The sequence below is a fragment of the Cryptomeria japonica genome, chromosome 8, assembly GCF_030272615.1.
Source record: "Cryptomeria japonica chromosome 8, Sugi_1.0, whole genome shotgun sequence".
Taxonomy (NCBI): Eukaryota; Viridiplantae; Streptophyta; class Pinopsida; order Cupressales; family Cupressaceae; genus Cryptomeria; species Cryptomeria japonica.
This window is the reverse complement of record NC_081412.1, coordinates 446,872,791-446,881,441: the sequence shown is the minus strand read 5'-3', so window position 1 is coordinate 446,881,441 and position 8,651 is coordinate 446,872,791.

The window sequence follows — 8,651 nt, the reverse complement described above, 5'->3', positions numbered from 1 at the left end:
CAATTTTAGGAACTTGACTACCTATGGGCCATTGGGAATGGCTTAGTGAAGTATCATTGCTTTTCCAATGAAACTATTGATTATTAGAATATTACTTGTGCTTGAATATGTGTGGAGATGAATTTATCTCAAGACCCACCTATTGAGATACTGTTGATGGTGGGTGATAGGCGATGGAGACAGCTAATTGAATATGAGAAAATTGCCTTTAGGTGCAGGAGATGTTTTTTAATGAAACACTTCACATCCCATTGCCACAAGCAATAAGTTGTGGGGTCTCAGGCATCCTTTAGAAAATCATCATAGTGGGATGGGGTTGGGCCTTAACATTACATCATACCTCCCAGTTCTCATCTAGATGTGAATCAACATCATGTTCCTTCTAAAGGTTCTAAGGATGGCTCCCTCCAACCAATGTCTGCCCTTCATCTCTTACAATCACTTGCTCCAATAATGACCCTATGGTGGACTCTTAGAGCTTGCAAAAGACTTTTGATTTGGAGGCTTTGACTCTAGTGAGCTCTCCTAAGCCATAGAAAATTTTTAATGTGACTGGAAAGAAGGTTGTCCTTGGACTCAAAGGCTACCATCTAGAAGATTTAAGATGGACATAAGTAAAAAGGAGGAAGTTGTAAGGAATTTAAGTAGCAGAATAACTTCCTACACTAACCTTGAGAGAAGGGTAATGCAAAAACTTTAATAGATATTTACAATAGTTATAGAAACTAAACAAAAATAAACATAAATAATATGCATACCACAACATAGTGATTTACGCAAGGAAAACCCTTTCGAAAAAAGAAAACTCCACTCCAAAAGCCGCCCAATATATTATTCAGAAATCAACAATGAATTACAATATACTTGCATAGCAAGCTTCTCACATGAGTGTCACTAATTGAGATCTTGAGATTACCCAACAACTATCAGAATCTGATAATACATTACATTACTTAGTTGTATTACAATGCCCTTATAATATAGGGTTGCCTTCTAGAGAAAACAAAGCACACAAGATATCCAGTGTTAGATCTATGTTGGTTAACAGATTTGTCACTTTATTTTTATATTCTCTTGCCCATATCAATGACAATCTGACCAACAGTTGAGTCACTTGCAATGGTATTTGCAAGTACTCTCTGCTTATTTTACAAGGTGCAACTACCTTCGAAAGATATGCAATGAATGAAAATAGGGTATGCTTTTCACCACAAAGCAGAAAAGGTAAATTGATGCCTACCCATAACCATGAAAGTTGTGAAAGATAAACTCAAAATGAAGTGAATGTAGATAAATAACACAAAGTTTATTTATTCCACACCCACGAATGTTATCCAGGAAAAGAAGGAATTATAGACTTTTTTCAATACATGATTTAATCTAAATTCAAAGCTCCAAAATTAAATACATATACAATTCATTATAGTAGAGTAACATTGAAGAGTAACCATAAAGAAACATAGTTCATTGCAATTTAAAGAAAAAATTAAGAAATTTAAATATTTAAAAATATCTTCTTTATTTCTTTACTGTCAAAACATGAGTTCACAGACTCATCTCTCTATACAACAAGATTGCATGAAAAGATCACTTCCCCCCCCCCGTCTCTTTTTGGTAAACATTACAATAAATAGATTTCCCAGAAAATCTTTCAGTTCTTGGTAATTGTTTCTTGAAAATGGTTCTTGGTTCCAAAATTATCTCCTCTTTTATCCTTTCATCTTCCTACTCTGTGGCATCATCCGCTGGCCCTTGGTCTTCAGTCGCTGCGTCCGTTACACCGCCCTGGTTTCTGTGCCTTCACTTGAGTAGTCCTTCAAATTTACTAGAAGTTTTGAATACAAATGATCAAAACAAAGGTGACATACATATGTGCGCCAATTGGTACCGTGCTAACATCACCACACAAATTGTCGATCATGGGGTTGTCGTCGTCAAATAATTGAGCTATCAAGCTCTTTAAGAACCATGGAACAATTAAAAGCATTGTTAGAGTCTCAAAAATTGAGAAGTCGTTGAAAAGTCACGGGGTCACAGAAAAGAAAAAAAACATCGAACTAAATGTCGAGAGTTCTAAAAACTTTTGATACCTCAATATTGGCTTATAAGGGTTTATTGGTCATTGGGAAGAATCAGGCATTTTGAATAGTACATATTTTCAGTTGTCACCCGATCACCCAATAGATAATGGTTCTTCCTTTGGAATCACGACATCAGGTCAAATTAGAACTCAAGGACTTTTAAGGTTTTACCGATGAAGGCATAAATGATAAAGAAGACCACTAATAAAATGAAAGCGAGGATTTTAAGTTTGAAAATGGAGGGGGTGCTAACAATCTATGACCTAATGATAAATGACCAAGAATTACAATAATAAGCTATACATAAAATGTGGCTTTATCAACTATTGAGAATTCCTTACCCAAAACTCTAAACACACTTAAACACGTGTTTTTTTTCAGCCATCTAAACACACCAGTACAATATTCAACACTCTAAACTTACTAGTAAAATTTTCATTATTATTGCAAGTTTGAGAGACCATTTTCCTAACATAAGCAAACTTCTTTGCACCAAATGACTTTGGGGTCCTCCAAGAAAGAGAATAAGATGGAAACTTAATAATTTCAAATCAACCTTATGGGTTGGTAGGTAGTTTATTAGTGGCAATGGTAAGTATTTATGCTTCTCTGTTGCTTAGCATAGGTATTGCTACTGATTAGTAGCAGCAGTAACCATTTTGATTGACCCCGAAATGGAGCTCTTTTTGTGATTGTTCCAAGTTGGGAAGTATTGGATGCACCCCTAATTGAGGGTTGTTGCGATTCTTACCTTTTATAATTTTATATATGGGAGTGGATTCCATGTCCACATATTCTTAAGGATAAAAAAGAAGTTTTTTAGCCATTATTTAAATTGATGTGTATCCATGACCATAAAATTTATCATAATACACTCTCTCACAAATTTTAATGATTGAATATAGTACACACGCATGCACATATGTACACACACACGTACATGTACATACACACACGCATAGACTCACATACACAAAATTTATTGTTATAATTTGTGAAAACCAAAGAAAATATTACCAAAAAAGTAATAATAATGATGATACATTAATCAGATTTATATATAAGAAAGTAAAGAGCAATAAAAATTAAAATAAAGAAACACCAAAGGACAAAAAGTTCACTTATAATTTAACGAATATATGATAAGTACAATTAAAGAAAAAGAAAAGAGACAAAGTAATTTTTTTAAAAATATATATAAGCATGAAAACACAAAATATTTATAAGTACACTTATGAGTATGCTCATGAACATTATAGTAAGTGTACTTATAAGATAACTAAAAACAAAACTAAAATAATAAGGTATACAAAGTCAACTAATAAGTTGACTCAAAAACTTTAGTAAGAAAAATAACAAATAATCCAATTACTTATAAGTTTACTTTTAAGCATACTTATAAGCTAATTCAAACATAACTTTAAAATAAATAATTTTAATTAAAATTCAATAAAATAAAAATAAAACAAGATCAACAAAGAAGAAAAGACGGACAAAAAGCAAGTATAATACTAAGAAAGAAGAGAACCAACATGCAAATAAAATTATAACTAAATTGGATATAGAATGATACGAACAATTAAAGAGAAGGGGAAGAGAGGAAAAATAGGGGAGTGAGGGGGAAGAGGGGTGAGGTGGGTGTGGAAGAGGGGGGCCAGAAGATAGGAGGGGAGAAAAAATTAGGGCAAATCATGGTGACAATTTCTAAAGTTGGAAAGTAAAGGATGTTGGGAGAAACTTAGTCTCCAACCATCATTGCGATTGAGGTTCAAGGGGTGATTGATAATTTCTATAGCTTCTTTGAGCTTCCTCTTGAAGAAGTTTTCTTCTCTAAACAAAATTTGTGTGTCTTTGAGACAAATGCGGTGTTTGGTGGATGAGGAGTGGTCACCTAAGGCTAATTTAGAAACACGTTCATGTTTGATGTCAATGCTATGCTCTATGATCTCGCTGTTGAAAGAGTGTCTCGTTTCACCTATGTAAGGTGTATCGCATGAGAACATTATCTTATAGACTCTTGAATTAGAAAGGATGTCTTTAAAATCTTCAAGAGATGGGATAGAACTTCTCAAAGTTGAAATGGGATTGAAGGCACAATGAAGACCTTTTTTCCTAAGGACCTTAGAAATTTTGTGTGTTATGCCTTTATTGTAGGGGAGGGAGGCATGGGGTATGGAGGCATGATTGGTAGATTTTGGGATGGAAAGAAAGTGGTATTTAGCTTGGCTAATAGCTCTAGAAATGTACATATTTTTGTAGCCATTTAGCTCAAAGATCTTACGAAGATGGGCCAGTTCTTGTTGTAGGTTATCTTCATCACAAATTCAAAAGGCTCCGATGGTTAGGGTTTTGAGAATCCCCATTTTTCGGGTAGGGTGGTGATGGGAAGAAGAGTGGAGGTAGATTTCAGTGTGAGTTGCTTTGCAAAAAACATGATTAGAAAGGGAGCCATCTAAATTTTTAATGAGCAAGATGTCTAAGAATGGAAGTTGATTGTTCGACTCAAGTTCTTTGGTGAAATAAATGTTATGGGCCAAGCTATATGCTATTTAGTGATCTTAATTATTTGATTTCACACACACACACACACACACACACACACATGAATGATTACCATTTAATTATTTTTGTAGAAATAAGAAACCTTAAATTGTTTGATATACATATGCTTTGTAAATATGTATATAATAAATAAAGGTATGGGTAATTATTTATAAAAAAGGAACATATATGTGGATGATATTTCTTTAATGGGATTTAAATTAATGATTTTTTTTTTCAAAATTAGTTTCTTTTATTATTGATAAGTTGTGGACTCAAACCTAGAAGGAAGAGAAAAGGAGTATGGTTAATAACTTCAATATTATTTTAAAAAGAAAATATAATTTCATCTTTCTTGTCCCAATAATTGGAATATTGTTTTAATCAATGCTTACAAGCAAAGACCTAGGTTAGTCTAAGGGATACATTAACTCATTAAGTCTCAAATTAAACCTTATATGTACATAACAGAGTTATCCCATTGTCATTCTTAGTCTAAGAAATTTAATTACCTGCAAATGAAATGAGGAACCTTTGGAGATTTGGGTCCATTCTTGGTAAATGCTTTTATGAAATAATTGGTTAAATTCTAGTGTAAGATTAATATAAAATTGATTTTTTTGAGGTCCGGTCTCTCAATTGAGTCACAATGAAATGATACCCTTCCACTTTCCCGTAGTGAACTAGTGGGGATTGACCATTGCAAGGTGGTCCCCTCAAGGGCATCGATGTTGGAGACTTAACCATGTTGTGGGTTGCCTTCTTTGAAGGGTTTGTGGAAGTGACTCCACATAGTTGCTTTTATATCATACCTCCTCTCTAGCTCTTGTGAAACATGTCAATGTCAGACTGGTATGTGAAACATCAATTGATATGTAAGTTTATTTGCCACTAATGTGTGGTAGTAAATAAAAATAAATTTCAAGTGTGACAATATATTGATCAATATTAATTGATATTTCTAAGGTTTCTATTATATCGTATTAGAATTTTACCTCAAATTATTCTAAATGTTGAAGCCTAAATTTACAGTTTAGGGTTTATAGTTTACTATTTAGGTGTTGACAATATGTGCAACATGGTGTATTTTTCCCTTTTGAAGCAGGCTGGTCCCATTAACGACCAAGGGTCACTCTTTTTCATTGGGCTCCATATATGCAGTTTTTTTCATGAAGGCTTAATATGACCCCCTCTTTTTCATTGGGCTTTATATATGCAATTTTTTCCACGAAGCATATCTTGGGCATATGGAGTTAAATTTTTACATTCCATATATTGTTGGAAAGTTGATTCAGTCAACTCCATAGTGGTGTAGGTTAATCCACCCGATTTAATTGTTTATCATTTTTTTTGTAATTTGACGTCAATCCTTGTTTTTGAACTTCCGAGCTCATACACCACTTTATCTTTGACTAGTACATGATTTCTAGTATCTTTTTTTTGGAGAGGAGTTTTGAACTTAAAGGGGGGTGTTGGCATGAATATAGTTTTATCCTAACTAGTTCTTAGTTTTTGATTAAGGATAAAACAGGTTTTGAGGGGACCCAAAACCCCTTACAACAGGTTTTGAAGGGACCCGAAACCCTTAGATTTTACAAGGATCTGGAACCCACAAACCAACGCTACCACAAAAGAGTAATCAAAATGAAATACCAACAACCCAAACCTAGCCAAGGATAGAAAAAACTAGCCTCAATCACATACACAAGGGTTTTACTAAGGCTCCCTTAACCTTCAACTAATACCATGGGTGATTCCAAGCACCCATCACCTTCAAAGACACCAGATTACAACATATAGATATACAATTACAATCTAGACACATGGGGTTTTGAAAGGCTCCCCTAACCTTCATCATGGGTTTTGAACTAGCCCCCAAAACTAGCAGTGAAGGGTTTTCCCAGGATCCCTTGACTCGTAACAAAATCTTCAGGCTGACAACAACAACATCAATCCTTAACCAAAAATAACAGCTCGCTAGATTGGGCCCTTGAAAGTTTCTAGCATCTAGCTTGCCTGTGGGTTTTATGGCTCCCACAACTGGACCACACAGAAAACATAAAAACAAGGGGGTTTTGAAAGGCTCACCTAACCTTCAAAATGGGTTTTGAAGTGGCTCCCATAACCACCGGGAAGAATCCAGCAATAGCTTTAGACCGCAAAACAAATTCCAACAACCAAAGAATTAACCCACAAAGCTTAGCAGGACAAATGGGTTTTGAAAAGCTACCCAAAACCTTGAGTTGAAAAAGAGACTAGGTCTAGATAGCTTCCAAGCAGACTAACATCACCAAAATCTCCACCTCTATAGGAGAAGAAGGAGAGGAACATGACAACAAGGAACAAGAAACAAAAATACCACCTGCCTCAAGTAATAAAGCCTCCAAAACCAAAAAGATAGCGCACGTATTTGAGAACATAAGTCCCCCCAACATCACCACCTCAATAAGGACCCAGGAGGGGGGGGGGAGAAAAGCCATAAGCACAAACTCAGATGCAGGCCATCCACAAAATAGAGCAGCAACAACCTCCCCCCAGCTCCTGTCAACAAAAACCATAGCCTTCGTCTCTACTTCAATAGGAGAACGGTTATCTCCGATACCCACCATTGATCTACCTCAATAAAAGATAGGGCCACCTCAAAAGGAATGACTGGAAATAACCTAGAAAACTGAGATAAAAGTGACAAAACCAAGAAAAGGGAGGTAGACAGGGAAAGACCAACAAAAGGGCATAAGGCCCCTTGTAGCCCCATAACCCAAAACCAATACGGAAGGAAACTCAACATAATAGATACCAAAGAGAGAGAAAAACCTTTGGCATCAATAGCAGCTTCGCTTAGTTCCCAAACACCTCTTCCACACCAACTTACAAGCAAAGCCTCCCCACCCCCAATTGTAGCCTCAAACACCACCGCACCAACAATTTCCTCCTTGCAAAGAACCCTAACCCCAACATAGAAATCACAATCGCTACCCCCTGAAACCTCAGCCTCCACCAAAGAATAGTCCCAGATTTACACAATAGAAGTCCCACCGTCGATGAAGAACCGACAACCCAGACAAGATCTAGGTGAGCCAAAAAAATAAAGACCCCAACAACCAACGCACAGGTTGATGGGGTCCACACTAAGGAGAAGAGGTGGCGCTCTGTCACCATCTCCATCCTCTGCATTCTCTTGTCTCCCTTGAAACCCTATCCCTACACCTACATCAGCTTCCGCTTCCACTCTCGCTCTCGCCCTTCGCCATTTTCTAAGTGGGTATGGTACCTAACTAGTTCATAGTTAGAACCTATTCACGTATTAAGTTTACTTAGGAATATGTGACAATTAGTTGCCATTAAATGACATTTACATGTTAAGCTTACTTAGGCTTAGTTGACATAAGTTAGTTGTCATTTAGTATTGTTAATAGGGTCATGTTAGCTATCTTAGGTGGCATTTTAGAAGATACGAGTCATGTCTCATTTTTAATATTTTCTGTAGGCATTTATTAAATTATGAATCATGCATTTAATGTTTGTAACAAGATAATTGTCACGCCACATAGGATTAAGACACATGTCAAATATATTATGTTTTTCTACCTTATGCTCTTGCTTATATAAGCAAAGCTCATTTGTACATTGTATCATATCAATTGGATCATTTGCATATCAATTCAATCTCATGTTGATGCAAGCTCATTGCAACATTCTCTCGTGAAAGACATGTTTCTTGGTTGATTCTTTGAAGTATGCACAAATTCATTATGGGTTCTTTATTATTACAACACTATAATATCTTTGCATTCCTTCTCCACATAAATTTTGTGACTATTTTGTTGAATGCTTTCATGCAGTCATATTTTGCCCTGTCCTTTTGTTTCTCATCTCCTTCTTTGTAAAATATGACTTAATAATTCCTTTCTTAAAGAAATTCTTTTATAAAGTTTCCCAATAGAACAAAAATGCAAAGTTATCTTACTATTTTGATTAAAAAACTACATATTTATATGCATTACAAAATACAAAAAAAAATAATTTGGG